Here is an 18861-nt window from a genome sequence, read left to right as displayed (position 1 = left end):
AACTTTCAACATTTGTATTATACAAATATTTTTCCTATAAAAAATGAATCAAATACTTATAATAATAGCACATTTAAGAAGCCAACAAAAAAGACCTCTGAGAAGAAAAAAAAGATTCAAGAGAAGTCTGCATCTCTCATTCACAGCCATGAACTTCATGAAAAGCTAATTTACACATATTTTAGCATTCAAACAATATGATTATCTGGCTTCCCAGATTATAAAAGATCAGATAAAGCAAACAGGAGAAAAAGGTGAAACTAGTGACTTCATCAAGAATAAACCCTCCTGAGTCCCACCAACAACGCAGAGCAGGGTAACGATTAAAAAACCAGCTCTGGGCACTTGACCTCCCCAAACCAGTTTTAAGTAGAGAAGCCGTATCCATATGCAAGAAGCTAGAAGAATCAGATGAAAAATTCAATACCATATGCAAGAAGCTAGAAGAATCAGATGAAAAATTCAATACCATATGCAAGAAGCTAGAAGAATCAGATGAAAAATTCAATACCATATGCAAGAAGCTAGAAGAATCAGATGAAAAATTCAATACCATATGCAAGAAGCTAGAAGAATCAGATGAAAAATTCAATACCATATGCAAGAAGCTAGAAGAATCAGATGAAAAATTCAATACCATATGCAAGAAGCTAGAAGAATCAGATGAAAAATTCAATACCATATGCAAGAAGCTAGAAGAATCAGATGAAAAATTCAATACCATATGCAAGAAGCTAGAAGAATCAGATGAAAAATTCAATACCATATGCAAGAAGCTAGAAGAATCAGATGAAAAATTCAATACCATATGCAAGAAGCTAGAAGAATCAGATGAAAAATTCAATACCATATGCAAGAAGCTAGAAGAATCAGATGAAAAATTCAATACCATATGCAAGAAGCTAGAAGAATCAGATGAAAAATTCAATACCATATGCAAGAAGCTAGAAGAATCAGATGAAAAATTCAATACCATATGCAAGAAGCTAGAAGAATCAGATGAAAAATTCAATACCATATGCAAGAAGCTAGAAGAATCAGATGAAAAATTCAATACCATATGCAAGAAGCTAGAAGAATCAGATGAAAAATTCAATACCATATGCAAGAAGCTAGAAGAATCAGATGAAAAATTCAATACCATATGCAAGAAGCTAGAAGAATCAGATGAAAAATTCAATACCATATGCAAGAAGCTAGAAGAATCAGATGAAAAATTCAATACCATATGCAAGAAGCTAGAAGAATCAGATGAAAAATTCAATACCATATGCAAGAAGCTAGAAGAATCAGATGAAAAATTCAATACCATATGCAAGAAGCTAGAAGAATCAGATGAAAAATTCAATACCATATGCAAGAAGCTAGAAGAAACAGATGAAAAAATCAACAACTTAAGTAAGGCCCAAGAAGAAATGAAGAGTGATATAGCTGCCATAAAAAACTCCATTGAAAGTATCAACAGTAGACTAGGAGAAGCGGAGGACCGAATTAGTGAATTAGAAGACAAGGAAGCAAAACACACCCAAACTATACTGCAAATGGAGAAAAAAATTAAAAGACAGGAGGAGAGCCTAAGGGAGCTTTGGGACAACATGAAACGAAACAACATACGAATAATAGGGGTGCCAGAACAACAGAAAGATGAACATGGATTAGAAAACCTATTCGAAGAAATAATATCAGAAAACTTCCCTGAGGTGGGGAAGAAAAAAGTCACACAAGCCCAGAGAGTCCCAAACAAGGTGAATCCGAAAAGACCCACACCAAGACACATCATAATTACCATGGCAAATGTTCAGGACAAAGAGAGAATCTTACAGGCTGCAAGAGAGAGACGGAAAGTTACATACAAGGGATCTCCCATTAGATTATCAAATGATTTCTCAACAGAAACACATCAGGCCAGAAAAGAATGGACAGAAATCTACAAAGTGATGCAAAGCAAAGGACTGAATCCAAGAATACTCTATCCAGCAAGGCTTTCATTCAAAATTGAAGGGGAAATAAGAAGCTTCACAGACAAAAAAAGGCTAAGGGAGTTTATCACCACCAAGCCAGCCATGCAAGAAATGCTAAAGGGACTGGTGTAAAAAGAAGAAATAACAAGCTCAGAAAGAAAACAGCCACACACACAAAAAAAGAAATGGCTACAAACAAGTACCTTTCAATAATAACTTTAAATGTAAACGGACTAAATGCTCCAACCAAAAGACATCGAGTGGCTGAATGGATAAAAAAACATGACCCATACATCTGCTGTCTACAAGAGACCCACCTCATTAGAAGGGACTCACACAGACTGAAAGTGAAGGGATGGAAAAATATCTTTCACGCAAATGGAAAGGAAAAGAAAGCTGGGGTAGCAATACTTATATCGGACAAAATACATCTCAAAGTGAAGGCCATAACCAGAGATAAGGAAGGCCACTTCATAATACTAAAGGGATCAATACAACAAGAAGATATAACCCTGGTAAACATATATGCACCCAATGCAGGAGCACCCAAATTCATAAAAAAACTCCTGGAAGATATCAAAGGAGAGATCGACAACAATACAATCATAGTAGGGGACTTTAATACACCACTGACACCACTGGATAAGCCCGCTAGACAAACAATCAGCAAAGAAACAGCAATCCTAAATGACTCACTAGATCAGATGGACTTAATTGACATCTTCAGAACACTTCACCCCAAAGCCATGGAATATACATTCCTCTCAGGTGCTCATGGGACATATTCAAAAATAGACCACATATTGGGTCACAAGCAAAGTCTCCACAAATTCAAGAAGATTGAAATCATAAAAAGCTTCTTCTCAGACCACGATGGCATAATGTTAGAAATAAACTACAATAAAAACAACCCAAAATACTCAAACACTTGGAAGCTGAATAGCATGTTATTAAATATTGATTGGGTTACCAATGAGATCAAAGAAGAAATTAAAAACATCCTGGACACTAATGACAATGAAAACACAACAATCCAAAACCTATGGGACACAATGAAAGCAGTCCTGAGAGGGAAGTTTATAGCTCTACAGGCCTATCTCAAAAAACAAGAAAAAATGGTAGTAAATCATCTAACTCTTCAACTCAAAGAATTAGAAAGAGAGCAACAAGAAAACCCCAGAGTGAGCAGAAGGAAGGAGATAATAAAGATTAGAGCAGAAATAAATGACATAGAGACCAAAAAAACAATACAGAAAATCAATGAAACCAAGAGCTGGTTCTTTGAAAGGATAAACAAGATTGACAAACCTCTAGCCAGGCTCACCAAGAAGCAAAGAGAGAGGACCCAAATAAACCAAATCAGAAACGATAGAGGCGAAATAACAACAGACCCCACAGAAATACAAATGATTGTTAAAAAATACTATGGACAGCTCTACTCCAACAAACTAGACAACCTGGAGGAAATGGACAAATTCCTAGAAAAATACAACATTCCAGCACTCAATCAGGAAGAATCTAAAAATCTCAATAGGCCAATAACTATGGAAGAAATTGAAGCAGTCATCAAAAAGCTTCCAGCAAACAAAAGCCCAGGACCAGATGGCTTCTCAGGGGAGTTTTACCAAACTTTCAAGGAAGAACTAAAACCTATCCTCCTCAGACTACTACAAAAAATTCAGGAGGAAGGAACACTTCCAAGCTCATTCTATGAAGCCAGCATCACCCTAATACCAAAACCAGGTAAAGACAACACAATGAAAGAGAATTACAGGCCAATATCCCTCATGAACATAGATGCCAAAATCCTCAACAAAATCTTAGCAAATCGGATCCAACAGTACATCAGAAGGATCATACACCATGACCAAGTAGGATTTATCCCAGGGATGCAAGGATGGTACAACATCCGTAAATCAATAAACGTAATACATCACATAAACAAATTGAAAGAAAAAAACCACATGGTCATATCAATTGATGCAGAAAAAGCATTCGACAAAATCCAACACCCATTTTTGATAAAAACTCTCAGCAAGGTGGGAATAGAAGGATCATACCTCAACATAATAAAAGCCATATATGACAGGCCCACAGCCAACATCATACTCAATGGACAAAAACTAACACCATTTCCCCTAAGAACAGGAACAAGACAGGGATGCCCACTCTCGCCACTCCTCTTTAACATAGTCCTGGAAGTATTAGCCATTGCAATTAGACAAGAAGAAGAAATAAAAGGCATCCAAATTGGAAAAGAGGAAGTAAAACTGTCCTTATTTGCAGACGACATGATATTATACATACAAAACCCTAGAGACTCCATCAAAAAACTACTAGACTTAATACATGAATTTGGCAATGTAGCAGGATACAAAATTAACCCCAAGAAATCTGAGGCATTTCTATACACCAATAGTGAACTTTCAGAAAGAGAGATTATAAAAACAATCCCATTTACCATCGCACCAAAAAAATTAAGCTACCTAGGAATAAACTTAACTAAAGAGGTAAAAGACCTCTACTCAGAAAACTACAGGACGTTGAAAAAAGAGATAGAGGAAGACATAAAGAGATGGAAGAACATACCATGTTCTTGGATTGGTAGAATCAACATCATTAAAATGTCCATACTACCCAAAGCAATCTATAAATTCAACGCACTTCCCATTAAAATACCAATGGCCTACTTCAAAGATCTAGAACGAACTCTCCAAAAATTCATCTGGAATAAAAAAAGACCCCGAATAGCTGCAGCGATCCTGAGAAAGAACAAAGTAGGTGGGATCTCAATGCCGGATATCAAGCTGTATTACAAAGCCACTGTTCTCAAAACTGCCTGGTACTGGCACAAGAACAGACATATAGATCAGTGGAATAGAATAGAGAGTCCAGAAATTAGCCCGAACCAATATGCTCAATTAATATTTGACAAAGGAGGCAAGAACATACAATGGAGCCAAGATAGTCTCTTCAATAAGTGGTGTTGGGAAAATTGGACAGATATATGCAAGAAAATGAAACTAGACCACCAACTTACACCATACACAAGAATAAACTCAAAATGGATAAAGGACTTAAATGTACGACAGGAAACCATAAAAATTCTAGAAGAATCCAAAGGCAACAAAATCTCAGACATATGCCAAAGCAATTTCTTCACTGATACAGCTCCTAGGGCAGTTGAAACTAAAGAGAAAATGAACAAATGGGACTACATCAAAATAAAAAGCTTCTGCACAGCAAAAGAAACCATCAACAAAACAACAAGAAAACCCACTGCGTGGGAAAACATATTTGCCAATGTCATATCTGATAAGGGCCTAATCTCCAAAATTTATAGGGAACTCATACAACTTAACAAAAGGAAGATAAACAATCCAATCAAAAAATGGGCAAAGGACCTAAATAGACACCTTTCAAAAGAGGACATTCAGAAAGCCAAGAGACATATGAAAACATGCTCAAAGTCACTAATCATCCGAGAGATGCAAATCAAAACAACAATGAGGTACCATCTCACACCTGTCAGACTGGCTATCATCAACAAATCAACAAACGACAAGTGCTGGAGAGGATGTGGAGAAAAAGGAACACTCGTGCACTGCTGGTGGGAATGCAGACTGGTGCAGCCACTATGGAAGACAGTATGGAGTTTCCTCAAAAAACAAAACATGGAACTCCCATTTGACCCTGTGATCCCACTTCTAGGAATATATCCCAAGAAACCAGAAACACCAATCAGAAAGGATCTATGCACCCCTATGTTCATAGCAGCACAATTCACCATAGCTAAGATTTGGAAACAGCCTAAGTGCCCATCAGTAGATGAATGGATTAGAAAACTGTGGTACATCTACACGATGGAATACTATGCTGCTGTAAAAAAGAAGGAACTCTTACCATTTGCAATGGCATGGATGGAACTGGAGAGCATTATGCTAAGTGAAATAAGCCAGTCAATGAAGGAAAAATACCACATGATCTCACACATTCATGGATAATAGAGACCATTATAAACTTTTGAACAATAATAGATACAGAGGCAGAGCTGCCTCAAACAGATTGTCAAACTGCAGCGGGAAGGCCGGGGAGGGTTGGAGGGCAGGAGGAAAGGGGGTAAGAGATCAACCGAAGGACTTGTATGCATGCATATAAGCATAACCAATGGACATAAGACACTGGGGGGTAGGGGAGGCCAAGGGATTGTCAAGGGCGGGGAAAAAAAGGACACATATGTAATACCCTTTGTAATACTTGAAGCAATAAAAAAATTAAAAAAAAAAAAAGAATAAACCCTCCTGCCCGAGCCGGTTTGGCTGAGTGGATAGAGCGTCGGCCTGCGGACTGAAGGGTCCCAGGTTTGATTCCGGCCAAGGGCACATGCCTGGGTTGCAGGCTCGATCCCCAGTAGAGGGTGTGCAGGAGGTAGTTGATCAATTATTCTCACTCATCATTGATGTTTCTATCTCTTTATCCCTCTCCCTTCCTCTCTAAAATCAATAAAAATATATTTTTTAAAAAAAGAATAAACCCTCCTTCCAAACACAAACCTTAGAAATAGTACTAAAAAGGCACAACAACCTGGCCCCTGGCAGTGTGGCTCAGTGAATTGAGCGTCATCCCATGCACCAAGAGGTCACTAATTCGATTCCCAGTCATGGTATATGCTCAGGTTGCAAGCTCAATCCCCAATAGGGGAAGTGCAAGAGGCAGCAGAGCTATGTTTCTATGTCCCTCTCTCTTCTTCTCCCTCTAAAAAAATCAATAAAAACATTCAAAAAAAAGGCATAACAATCTGCAGGTCCATTTTGTGTAAAGCAAACAGACAACTGGCATTTGTTAGCCAACCATTTCTCAATTTTAGCACAATAGTTAACACTGCAAATGGTAAATTAAGGTCTTCCCAACTTTCTGTAACATGTTGTTCAATACACTCAGAGGAAGAGGTTGTGCCATGCTTTAGAAAGATTTCCAATGTAAACCACTGCTCCACCACAGGTATCTTCAAAAGAACACAGAAGTAGAATGCCTCTTTCTCCAGTGAGGCCAAAACAAGAATTATGATATATAAAGTTTTTTTAAAATATCTAAAATTTATGAGAGCACTATAACAAAACTGTTCCCATCTACAAACATTAAGAAATAATTAACAAATAGCAACTTTTTACAACACACCCACAAAGATCCTTACTTTAAGATATTTGATATTTGATACATAATAACAAGTCATTAAACCAGTAAAAAGAGTTTTTGAGAAAGATAAAGAATACAGCATCTGTCAAATGAAAATGAAAATTTATGTGCCTCAAAGTAAAAAAGCTCACAAGTATTTCTAATCAAACTTCATAAAGATATTTAATTATTTAGTCTTACAGTTTACTATAGCTAAGCTGTTGAATTTTTATGCCCTACAAAAACTTAAAGACTATGAAACAACAGAATTGACATTTTGATGGTAATGAATATAAAGCTCCAAAAGTAAAACCGTAATAACTTTAATAAATTGTACTCTGGCCCTGGCTGGATAGCTCAGTTGGTTAGAGCAGTGGTCGGCAAACTCATTAGTCAACAGAGCCAAATATCAACAGTACAACGATTGAAATTTCTTTTGAGAGCCAAATATTTTAAACTTAAACTATATAGGTAGGTACACTGTTATTAACTTAATTAGGGTACTCCTAACCTGGCCTTTGCTAAAAACATCCTCAATCTGAGGGGTCGACCTCAGCGAACATACCCCCACTTCTTCTAATGCCACTTCTTCAAAATAGACTCGCCCAGGCCGAAAACCAACTTCTGCACATGGGCCACGAAGTTTCAATCGCACTGTATATGCGCGCCTGCACGTGGTATTTTGTGGAAGCGCCACACTCAAGGGGCCAAAGAGCCACATGTGGCTCGCGAGCCGTGGTTTGCCGACCACTGGGTTAGAGCATCCAACCAATATGCCAAGGTTTCAGATTCAATCCCTGATCAGGGCACACACAAGAATCAACCAATGAATTAAAACTAATACTAATTCACAGCATTTATACTCAGCAGCTCAAGATACTTAAAAACAAAAAACTTAAAACACAAAAAAACCTTTGGGGGAGGAGGGCAATGTATTAGGATCCCAGAATAAAAATCATGCCTTATATCCTTGATAATTTGCCAGTATAGTCCACTAATTCAGCAGTCGCCAACCAGTGGTCCGTGAGGTCTGAAAGGTTGGTGACCACTGCTCTAATTGTTTACAATGAACAATATTGAACATCAATCAACTGGTACAGAATTATAAAATGTAATTGAAATTTTAAAGACCTGAAAAATATTTACTACAGGCTTAGAAAATACTGAGCTTAAAAAAAACATTTTAAAAAGCAAGTTAAAACTTTGTCTTTATTATCATTATTATTCCAACCTACATACTTTTAACTCAAAAGATATCACAAATTTGAACAGTGATAAGATATTTGATAAAATCAAGGCATCATTATTAATTCTGCTGAGTGACTAATGTTATTATAGTTATTTTTTTTTAAAAAGGAATCCTTACTTTTTAGAGATACTTAAATGTGTACTGGTGAAATTATAAATAATGGCATTTGCTTTAACACAATTAATGCCATGTAAAGACCATGACTTGAAAATGGGTCAAACTGATTGATGGGTACTAGTGGACTCATTACACCTTTGCAAACATTTGAACTTGTCCATAATTTTAAAAAAAAACAACAACAATAAAAAAGAAATATAACACAAATTAAATCAATATCTCTCATGTGTTAAAAGCAGCCATGTATTTTTTAAAGTATTTTCTAAAATGCTATAGCAATACTTTCCATAACTATCAAAGAAAAACTAATTGAAAATATCACTAAACACTTTCATGTGGCCAGTTACTACCCAAAAATGCAGTGAAAACTTCTAAAAGAACTTACTTGGTGTGAAAGCAAATCTGTGCTTGCATAATTCACAGTATTCTTTTCGACTGTGTTTCAGCCACTGAACTAAGCTGCAATTACAAATACACTCATAAGTATAGTATTTATAACAAGGAAACTTTAATGTTTCATTAAAAACTAATGTTCTGTTTTATTAAAATGTTACATTTCATAAAGCTTTTACAATTTTAACTATTTCAAATTTAAAATATTCCAAACTTTTAATAACAGATGCCTTCTAAGGTAGAGAACAATAACAGTAAAGATAAACCAATATATATACCTACTATTAAAATGGTTAGATTAATTTAAATTGTAATATCCTCAAAGCTAACTGACTATAAGAAAATCTCCAAACATCAACACCAGTTTTAATACTGGTATCATAATACTGTTATCTTGAGGGCTAGGTCTGAATTCTGGTCTGTCACTAACTTCCTGACTATGTGACATAGAACTAGTTAGTTAACCTTTCTATGCTTCCATTTCTTCATCTGCATAATAACAATAACTCCTCCTCATGGTTTTGTTGTAAGGCTTAAATGAGAAAAGCACTGAGCACTACCTGGCACAAAGTATTTCATAAAGTAAGCTACTACCATGCCAGGCAAAACTAGAAAACCTTAATACTTCCAATGAACAAAATAAGCCCTCCATGGTAGAAATAAACAGGTCTCACATACACCTGGAAAGAAATATTCCAAATTACATAGCATAGCAATAAGGAATATGGGTAATTTCCAAATTTTCACAACAAAAAATATTTTAAATAACTAATTATAGGAAAGTTCATTCAAACAATCCCTCTTATATATGATGACAAAACTGAAGCTCAGACAAGATTTTCTAGAAGGATTACTCACCATTCTTGATGGATAAACTTAATACTGCCAGTACATACACAAGGATGATAAAGAGGTTTCTCAGGTGTTCCTTCTGACCGACACACTCTACATATGTCTGTTAATAAAAAGGAAAACTTGAGTTATCTTTAGTTATAATTTAAAAAAATAATATGCCCGGCAGGTGTGGCTCAGCGGTTGAGCGTCAACCTATGAACCAGGATATCACGATTCAATTCCTGGTCAGCACACATGCCCGAGTTAGCAGATCTATGATTCTCTCTCATCACTGATGTTTCTATCCCTCTATCCCGCTCCCTTCTTCAAATCAACAAAGCCATATTTTTTAAATAGACCACCAAAAATTAAAATACTGCATGCTAAATCAAGAACCTATCACTTGGTAAAACATTAATCAACAGCATGGAAAACCAAAAAATTGTGATTAGAAAATATATATATATATATCTTAAAAATTCCCTAACATATAAGAAGGTCAATTGTTTCTTCGCTCTGTGAGTATATCAAACTTAAAAGTAACAGTTTTGCCGAACCGGTTTGGCTCAGTGGATAGAGCGTCGGCCTGCAGACTCAAGGGTCCCAGGTTCGATTCCGGTCAAGGGCATGTACCTTGGTTGTGGGCACATCCCCACTGGGGGGCGTGCAGGAGGCAGCTGGTCGATCTCTCTCATCGATGTTTCTAACTCTCTATCCCTCTCCCTTCTTCTCTGTAAAAAATCAATAAAATATATTAAAAAAAAAACTTTAAAAAAAAGTAACAGTTTTTATTTAAAACTGCTAATTTTTAATAAATGCTAAGTAGAAATATGCAATATCAAGTACCATTAGTGTCCTAACAGTTTAAAGTTAAGTCCACAGAGATCAAAGGGGAGGGAGTTTGGAGTGGACTGGATAAAAGAAGGTGAAGAGAGTAGCTAAAGAACATAAACACACAGCCCATGCACATAGACAACAGAGTGGTGAAGGTCAGGGGAGGGGTGGTGGGGGCTGGATGGAGGTAGGCAAAGGAGGTGGGGGAGAAGGGGGGACATCTGTAATAGTGTCATCGACAACAACAACAAAAAAGAATATAAAAAGGATCTAACACCATAAAACTAAAAGTCAAAATAAAATCAACAGTTTACACTCTATATCTAAGGACTTAAAATAGTAATAACAGTGGCAGCAGGGACTTCCCTTTAGCTTTACCTCACTCTACCAGAGGTGGAGAGAGAAAGACACCAGTGAGCACATGCGATTGGGGGTAAGGGAGGAATACCCCAAGACCAAGATGGCAGGCCAGGGAGAGGCGAGCCAGAGGCCACCGTAAGAAGCCACAGGGGCACAGGGCTACTGGTCGCAGTTACAGAGCAGCAGGTCATCCCCTCACCCTCCCAACCATCACCCCAAGTAGCTCTTGGGAACATTGGACCACCCCTGGTGAGAAGACATCTATTCTTCTCCAAAGGGGTAGCCTGATACATAGGGAGAAGTAATCACACAGAAGGAATCACAACAGATCCTTCAAGCTCTCACTCACTCCTCAATGCTCCTCCTGCAGGATCACCAACCAAAACCTGGTTGCAACTTTCATTTAGACGATCTTCTCTAGGATCTGCTGGGGTCAAGTGCCAACCCCAAGTGGGCAATCTGAGGGGCAACAGGCAGCGTGTACAAGGGACAGGAATTTAACGCAACCTTTTGATCTACTCACACAGGGAACTCCTTAATGCAGAATAACTGCAATCCAAGCACAACACTAATGGACTTAAAGGGCCGCTGGCATTGGCTGGAACGCCACTTGTCGAAGTTGAGGGATACTGAGCACTCAACATAACCTAAATAGTTAGCACACAAAAGTTCCTTCGGCTATCAATATGCCAGCCAAATAACTCTGCAAGTGAAATGCCACACATCGCCACCCATGGCAATCCTGTCCCTGCCGGAGTCAGTGGGGTTGTCTAGACTAAGTCAAATAGCAGACTCCATTGCGGTGCCTTTCAGTTCACCTTTGGAACCAGACCCCAGCTACCACCACCTAATGGGCTTTGGTTTCTTGGAAGCTGCCAGTGGATCACGGGAATAATGCTGGCTGTTTGCATCGTTTATAGTCAGAACTACCCGAGATCTGTATCTCTTCAAACCTCTTACTTTCTTTCACCTGCATCCTTGTTATTTAAAGTATTCTTGGCAAAAAGCTTTCACTCTGGTCTGTCCTGCACTAAGACTTTGAACTTCAGTGGTGCAATAGGAACAAACACCCTAGGCATCCCATCTAATCAGCCTCCGCGAAGTTCCGACACAAAAAACAGAACCATTGCCCTGACCAGTTTGGCTCAGTGGCTAGAGCATCGGCCTGTGGACTGAAGAGTCCCAGGTTCAATTCCGGTCAAGGGCATGTACCTTGGTTGCGGGCACATCCCCAGTAGGGGGTGTGCAGGAGGCAGCTAATGGATGTTTCTCTCTCATGGATGTTTCTAACTCTCTATCCCTCTCCTTTCCTCTCTGTAAAAAATCAATAAAATATATGTTTTAAAAAAAAAACAGAACCATGCTCGCATTCCAGGATACCTAGTGGCAGCATCCAGGCAGCTCGCGCCCTGCTTTGAGCACTCTAATTTTCTCCAAGTACACACTTCAACACCGGGAAACTGCTAAGAGCCAGGAGTACACAGAGGCAGGGGGCAGGGATGGGGACCAAGGCTCCTCAGCCATGGACCCGTGCCAGCAATCCAAGCTTGGCAATTTAACTGCACCAAATTCAATACCCTGCACTGAAGCCGGAATTACCCCAGCTGCCAGCACCAGATTTGCCGTTCCTCCTTAAAAGATTTCAAGTGGCCTGGCTGGTGTGGCTCAGTGGTTGAGCTTAGACCTATGAACCAAAAGGTCACAGTTCGATTCCCAATCAGGGCATATGCCTGGGTTGTGGGCTCGATCCCCAGTGTGGGGCGTGCAGGAGGCAGCCAATCAATGACTCTCTTATCATTGATGTTTCTATCTCTCTCTTCCTCTCCCTCCCTCTCTGAAATCAATAAAAATATATTTTTTAAACAAAGATTTAAAATGGACTCATTCCAATTACAGGATATCAAAGGAATCCAGTATTGCTTTCCACCATTGTAATTTGCACATCTGCTGACCTTCCTTGATTGGGATAGCTGATTATTAGGCTCCCTCTATGGAGCCGAAACTGATCCCCTATTACCTGGATTCCCGATCACCATAAGGCACTACGGACTTCCATCTGAAGTAGCTGATAGGACCATGGGACGCTCCATCACCAGAGCTGCTGGTGCCTGTGGGCTTGGATTAGGTCTGGAATTATCAGTTATCCAGGTGGAAGCAGAACAGGCACTCAAAGCCATTCTCAACATGACCCAACCAGCCACAGTATTTGGATGCCCAGGGGTTAACTTCAGCGATAGGCCCATGCTACTACTACAAGATTGGCAATGTAGGGTGGGGTGGGTACAAATGTGGGTGAGCCAGTCAAACATGGGGCCAAGCGGTTCCCTTGTCCTGTTTCTCCAGCCAGCTCTCAGGCAACTGTGGATGTAGGAAGTAGAGCACTGCAGTGACAGTGTAGCAAGGGGTGTCCTGTAGGCAGAGCACAGTGCAAAGGAAGCCAGCAGGACACTGTGATCACTGGAATTTGAGTCTCCACATAGCCCTCCATAAACATGGTAAATGACCACAAATGCATCAATGGATTGGGATAGAGCAGGGATTATCCTTGTTGGCACACTACAGCCAGCAGGATGCAAGGACTATACTAAGAGCAATATCCACATGGGTGTGAACCATATTCTGGTGGGCTCCTCCTCTGATATGGACCAGCCCCCATGAGGGCAATCCAGCCCCAGGAGGTTGGAAGGAATTGTGGCAAGGACCATCAGTGGCCAGCTTGGAGGAAAGAGGGTGGAGACTCTGAATCTCCACTTAAGGGGACTGAGGAACACACTTGAATAAGAGGAGACACCGATTTTTCAGAAGACTCAATCCTTCTGAATAAGCAAACACAATAAATCTAAATCAAGCCCCCCAGACACTGCTTGAGTCCAGCATAGAGAACTGGGACTCAACCAGCCTCTGCAAGGTCAAAACTATTTTCATTTTAACAGTAAGACATTGTCTGTCTTTTACTGTCATTGTCTTGCCAATGTACAGTGGAGTATTCCAGATGCTACATGAGACAACTGATTGAAGCCATAGATGAAAAAAAATTCAGCTGCCTCCCATTAAACCAGACATTTAATAGATTTACAAGTATAAAACAAACCCACTCTTCTCACCAATATGTTGGGTTTAGAATAGTTATTTTCATGAAAAAAGTTTATATTAACACATAATAGATATGTTAAGTAAATTAATAAAGATTCCAATTTTTTGTTTTATTTTCTTATATGGAAAAGAAAAGTTCTTAGTCTTAATGTTTTTAAGAATATAAAGAAATCCTGAAACCAAAAAAGTTCAAGAACCACCGCTCTATAGTAGTGGTTCCAATATTTTTTTGCCCTTGAAACCTTTGGGAAAAAATGAGAGAATAACTATAATTCTCTCAAAATACACACATACACAAATTTTTCATTATTTTGTCAAGGGCTTCATAAACCTCCATTGAGCCTATAAAAGGAAAGATAAGAGAACATTAGACATCTAAATCACCTTGCTTTAGAACCATGGAAATCCTATATAATAAAAGGCTAATACGCAAATCGACCAAATGGCAGAACAACCAGTCGCAATGACGGGCACTGACCACCAGGGGGCAGACGCTCAATGCAGGAGATGCCCCCTGGTGGTCAGTGCAGAAGCCTCTCCCACCTCCATGGCAGCGCTAAGGATGTCTGACAGATGTCAGTCAGTCAGACATCCCCCAAGGACTCCCGGACTGCGAGAGGGTGCAGGCTGGGCTGAGGGACCCTCCCCCCACCCTCACCCTGAGTGCACAATTTTCGTGCACCAGGCCTCTAGTCTTTTACATAATTATAAAACAAAATTATATCAAAATGGAAAATAGGCAACCCCTAAATAAAAACATACTATGTATATCAAGCTTAACCACAGAAGGGAATTATTCTAGAGACTTTAAAACAGTAATCTGATTATACATCCCTAGTAGGCTGTATCTATATCCTAAGCTAGAAGGAACTGCAAGCAGAATTCAGTAATCATCGACTAATAACAACATTGACAGTCATTTTAAAACTCGGAGGATAAAGACAATAAGCAGTATGATTGTGGTATTGTGATTACATGTTTAAGAAGTTATTTCTTAGAATATATATGTATTTACAGATGAAAAGATAGCATGTCTGAGATTTGCTTTAAAATCATCCAGTCGGAGGGGAGGCGGGGAGAGGACGGTGAGGTGAAAGAATTATCGGACATATGCTTGAATCTGTTGAATCTACATGCTGGTTATATGAAGGTTTATTAAATTAGTCTATTTTGTAAGTGTAAGAAATTTTACATAAAACTTTTTTTTAAATAAGGAAAGGTTAAGTATGCAATCTGCAAATATCACAGCTGAACTCTTATTTTACTAACACTACTAAGTCCAATTTTATCAATGAAGTTCTTTAGCAAGAGGGCTGAGCATTTGATTTATATAACACACACAATTTTGACAATTCATGTTAGGAATTTTCTTATTTCACTGGTCATGTTTTTTAAAATGTGATAAAAATTTTCACTGGCTATATCTTCATCAGGGAAGAAAGCAGAATCAGGTTTAAATAATACCTGTCTCAACATTCCTAAAAGCCTATTTCTGCACAACCAACAACCCAATTCTAATTTAAAATCATTTAATCTAAGTGTCTCGAATATGGAATTTGTTCTAAAGAACAATATCACAAATCTCTTTGGCAGTATCGACTTTTTTCCCCACATGTTGTGACTGAGTTTTGTTCAAGAGCACTTTATATATAAATATTCCCCTAAATGGAAAGGCAAAGATTGTTGGTGTAAATCAAATAGAATAGTGCTAAGCCCTAGCTATAAAATACTTGTAAGGCAAACATGCGGCTGTTTAGCAGGCCCTGAGCCCTGCTTAGACTGTGTCATGGGCATTTCCACACCTTATTAGGGAACTGGAGGCTAGGAAAAGCTGCTGAAAAGAGGCTGCACCTCCTCTTGCTCTATACCGCAAGCTGAATTTCTTTAGCTAATCTGTGCGTAATCTAGAAGGAAGGGAAGCTTCTTCCTGCCATTCCAAGTTCCAGAAGAAAAATCTGAAACAAGGCATAAATATGCAGAACTAAACATCTATTCTGTAAGATACATAAAAACTATTGCTACCTTTGGTGGGTCAGGGTTGGAAAAAAGAAGTCCTTTCCTTATTTTACATGTGTAATATCTATAGTATATATTGTGTATTATTTTACTAATATCTTACTTTTAAAATCAATAGTTTCCTATATAGTTATGTTCAAAAACATGTACAAGATTGTTCATAGCAGCACTATTCACAATAATACCTCCGAAGTGGAAACTACCATTCACACAATACTATATAGCATGAGAATAAACCAACTAAAATAACAAACAACAATTTGGATTTATCACACAAAGAATAACTACTATACAAATCCACATTTAAAAAGTTCAAAAACAGGAAAGACTAAGATATACCATTAGAAGTCAGAATTGTGGTTACCTCTAGGGGAAGGAGGCAGTAAAGACTACAAGAGAGAGGACTGAAGGCTCCAGAACAAAATGAAATAGACGTACTTCTTCCTATTCTTCCTTCCAGGTACAGCTAAAAACCCAGGATATCCTATATAATAAAAGCCTAATATGCAAATCAACTAAACAGTGGTGGAACAACTGGTCATTTATGATGTGCACGACCACCAGGGGGCAGACGCTCAACATAGGAGCTGCCCCCAGCCCACAGGCCCCAGGCCAGCCAAGGTAGGTGCCAGCAGGGGGGCCCCCCCAGATCACCCCGCCGATCACCCCAGAGAGGGAGGCAACCGGTGGCAGCAGTGGGGGGCAGGGCCGGCGAGCAGGCGGCGCCAGGCCAGCCAAAGCAGGTGTCAGCAGGGGTCCCCCTGATCACCCCACCGCTCATCCCACAGATTGGCCCTGATTGCCAGTCAGGCCTAGGTTTCCCTACCCATGTACAAATTCTGTGCACCGAGCATCTAGTTATAAATAAAACAAACATAAGAAGACTCTAAAAGGTAAAGAGAAGGCAGACCAGCAAGGGAGCTGGGGACCCAGTGCTAGTTCTCTGGGTTTGTGTTTTGTTTCATATATCCTGGACTGATGGTGGAGGTGGAAAAAGCTAGTGTTTCTATTCTAGAAACACTGATGAGAACAGACAGAAAATATCCCCCCTAAAAAAGCCTGCTCTCTCTAGCCAGAGGACCAGGAAAGGGGCCACCTAGCAAGACAGAAAATCTTCAGACAATAACTGCTGCTGTACCCCATCCAAACACCACCAAAAAAGAAGAAAAAATGTGGTCCTAACATCACCTCTATCAGCCAAGATTGAGTTAAGAATAGACTTAGATTAGTTACCTCTATTTCAATTACTGAGACCCACCTAAGTTATCAATCACGTTAATGAGGGAATGAGGATTTAAACCTAATCCCCAATCCAAAGAGTGCTCCTTTCCACTTTATTTACTTCCTCCACAACCACCCTGGTTGTGCGATCGAGTTTTCTTGAATTTTTTCCCCACAATTTAGTGTCAGTATTCTTTATATTTTTACTATCTACTCCAACTTTATTTTATGTCCCCAAATACATTGCACTATTGAAATAAGAATAAAAATAACTAGGTAATACAGCAGCTAATTAAAAAGCAGTTTTTTTCACCCTTGTTGGATGGTTCAGTTAGTTGATATTTCCATACACCAAAAGGTTCAATCCCAGTCGAGGCAGGTACAGGAGGCAACCAATTGATGTTTCTCTCTCACAAAGATGTTTCTCTCTCTCCCCGCTTCCTGTCTCTTAAATCAATTAAAATATATATATACTAGAGGCCCGGTGCACAAAAATTTGTGCACTCGGGGGGCGGGGGGAGGGGGGTCACCCAGCCCGGCCTGTGCCCTCTCGCAGGCTGGGACCCCTCGGGAGATAACGACCTGCTGGCTTAGGCCTGCTCCCGGGTGGCAGAGGGCAGGCCCAATCCCTAAGTGCAGCCCCTGGTCAGGCTCAGAGCAGGGCCGATTGGGGAGTTGGGGCGCTGCCCCCTATCATGCACAGAGCAGGGCGGATCGGGAGGTTGCAATGCCACCCTCAGTCACGCTCAGGGTAGGGCCGATTGGGGGGTTGGGGCACCGCCCCCTGTCACACTCAAGGCAGGGTCGATGGGGAGGTTGCGGCGCCACCCCCTGTCACGCACAGAGCAGGGCCAATCAGGGTGTTGGGGTGCTGCCCCTGTCACTCACAGAGCACGGCCCATCAGGGGGTTGGGGCGCTGCCCCCTGTCACTCACAGAGCAGGGCCAATCAGGGGGTTGGGCACTGCCCCCTGTCATGCACAGAGCAGGGCGGATCGGGAGGTTGCAATGCCACCCTCAGTCACGCTCAGGGTAGGGCCGATTGGGGGGTTGGGGCACCGCCCCCTGTCACACTCAAGGCAGGGTCGATGGGGAGGTTGCGGCGCCACCCCCTGTCACGCACAGAGCAGGGCCGATCAGGGGGTTGGGGCGCTGCCCCCTGTCACTCACAGAGCAGGGCCAATCAGGGGGTTGGGCACTGCCCCCTGTCATGCACAGAGCAGGGCGGATTGGGAGGTTGCGATGCCACCCTCAGTCACCCTCAGGGTAGGGCCAATTGGGGGGTTGGGGCACCGCCCCCTGTCACACTCAAGGCAGGGTCGATGGGGAGGTTGCGGCGCCACCCCCTGTCACGCACAGAGCAGGGCCGATCAGGGGGTTGGGGCGCTGCCCCCTGTCACTCACAGAGCAGGGCCAATCAGGGGGTTGGGCACTGCCCCCTGTCATGCACAGAGCAGGGCCGATCAGGGGGTTGGGGCGCTGCCCCCTGTCACTCACAGAGCAGGGCCAATCAGGGGGTTGGGCACTGCCCCCTGTCATGCACAGAGCAGGGCCCATCAGGGGGGTTGGGGCGCCACCACTGTCACACTCGGGGCAGGGCCAATGGAGA

General features: G+C 40.7%; 1 protein-coding gene across 2 annotated transcripts in view; it reads right to left on the bottom strand.

Annotated features, from left to right (window-relative positions):
• The window catches only part of MARCH6 (membrane-associated ring finger (C3HC4) 6, E3 ubiquitin protein ligase), a 55324-nt gene extending 45457 nt beyond the window's left edge, over window positions 1-9867 (bottom strand). Inside the window, exons 1-2 of one of the 2 annotated variants that reach the window (XM_014543542.1) lie at window positions 9754-9867; window positions 8888-8961 (exon numbers count right to left, since the gene is read on the bottom strand). The gene's annotated coding sequence lies outside the window, so the exon portion shown is untranslated. The remainder of the gene's footprint in view (window positions 1-8887; window positions 8962-9753) is intronic. The other variant, XM_014543541.1, reaches the window with a different exon arrangement.
• Window positions 9868-18861: the final 8994 nt, after the last annotated feature.

Source organism: Myotis brandtii, unplaced genomic scaffold (genome assembly GCF_000412655.1).
Source record: "Myotis brandtii unplaced genomic scaffold, ASM41265v1 scaffold328, whole genome shotgun sequence".
In the NCBI taxonomy this organism is placed as follows: Eukaryota; Metazoa; Chordata; class Mammalia; order Chiroptera; family Vespertilionidae; genus Myotis; species Myotis brandtii.
This window is presented reverse-complemented; position numbering and strand designations above follow the sequence as displayed.